Below are 1618 nucleotides of genomic sequence, written 5' to 3'. Positions count from 1 at the left end.
GACTGCTTTGGTGACGAGCCACGTGGAGATTGAAAACATCCCTCCGGGCACTTCCTCCACATATTACTTTCCTTTCCCCGTAGCTTTCCGGCTGATTGGCTTCCCCTCCGCACCCATCCCTGCTCTCTCCCATCAGTGGGTGCCCTGTTCCCGCGGGCAGTGGAGCCGAGGGATCCCTGGGATCGGCAGCGGAACGGGCAAAAGCTCTGGCCCGTACGGGGATCGAACCCGCGACCTTGGCGTTATTAGCACCACGCTCTAACCAACTGAGCTAACCGGCCGGCCCGTATGATTTACCGCGGGCAGTGTCTCCAGCCCGTGTGGGAGCGGAGCTGCCGCCGCCACTGCCCCAGCGCCGCCTGCCCGGGTCTGCCTGTGCTTCCCGAACCCTTCGTGCTCCTCACACACGCACCCTGCGCTGTTCCCGGGGCAGGGACACCCACACGCACTTTCCCCAGCGGAAACAGGGAGGTGACAGCTCGCGGTGAAGCCCTGCAGGCTCCGTCTTTGGTTTTCCGGGCCTCTGGGCCGAGCCCGGCCGCCTCCAGGCCTGCCCTCACGGCAGCGCTGCCCTTAGCGCGGGGCTTGGGCCAGGCTCACCCGGGGCCCTTCACGCCCGGGATATCCCGCGGCGGAGCGAAACTCGGCACAGTCTCCGGCAGGGCTGAGGATAAGAGCAGCCGCACAGGATGTCCCCAACATGAACCCGGGAGCAGGCAGAGCTGGCCAGCACTCCTGAAATTCACCTGGCAGGAGAGCTGAATGAGACAGAGCCTGAAAGCACTTACCTTCCCGCATAGGGAAGAGTTACTCACAATCTCTTTTTAAGCCCTATTTTGTCTTCCACAGCCAAAGATTTCAGTTTTACCGTGTTCATTTTCCTGGCTTAGACTTATAAAAAAATCCAAGCTTTTCAAATGCTTGGCCTTCTTGGCAGAACTCATAATAGAGGAAAAAAACATGGCATATCTGTATCTCAGCCTGGGACGAGACTGACTAGGGATCACTGGGATGACAGCACACTGATTTTTCTAGTCCACACTCATCTTTGTGGTCAGTGCTCCCACTCCTAGCTCTTTTAAACTCATTTACACTGTCAGTTCCCCTTTATTGCTGTTAGCCCATCTGCTTGCCAGCACTTTCCTCAAACACTCATCAAATTCCCCAAACCTCATTTTGCCAAACTTCTTCATAAAGTCCTTCATCCCTAGGAGCAAACTGATCAAATCAATTGCAAACTCCAAACTGTCATTTCTACTTCCCCTCTTCTATTTGATGTCCATGAAGTAGCAACCAGCCAACTGCCAGGAAGCACATATGCTCTGGGATCTTGATAACCAGCTATATTTTCTGGGAAATGTCATCCTGTGTGAGGCTAAACTCACTCAAATATTTAAAAGCAAGGTCATGTCTGGAACTTTAGAATAAAGATGACAAGTGAAGGGGCAGAATGAAAACACAATCACAGAATTTCCTGAGCTGGAAGAGACCCACAAAGATCACTGAAGTCCAACTTCTGTTGGACATTCTCTCAGAAAATCCACAGCAATGGGTCTGTGTAGGGAATCTGGGTACTCTCCAGACTGATAGAGCAATCAGGAACAGCAAACCTTTTTTT

General features: G+C 53.1%; 1 non-coding gene across 1 annotated transcript; it reads right to left on the bottom strand.

The window, feature by feature from the left end:
- Positions 1-207: 207 nt before the first annotated feature.
- TRNAI-AAU lies at positions 208-281 on the bottom strand. Its single transcript has one exon. It is a non-coding gene; the product is annotated as a tRNA-Ile (tRNA).
- Between the last annotated feature and the right edge of the window lie 1337 nt (positions 282-1618).

This window comes from Parus major, chromosome 1 (assembly GCF_001522545.3).
Source record: "Parus major isolate Abel chromosome 1, Parus_major1.1, whole genome shotgun sequence".
In the NCBI taxonomy this organism is placed as follows: Eukaryota; Metazoa; Chordata; class Aves; order Passeriformes; family Paridae; genus Parus; species Parus major.
Note: the sequence above shows the minus strand (reverse complement) of the source record. Positions and strands in the feature narration are given on the sequence as shown.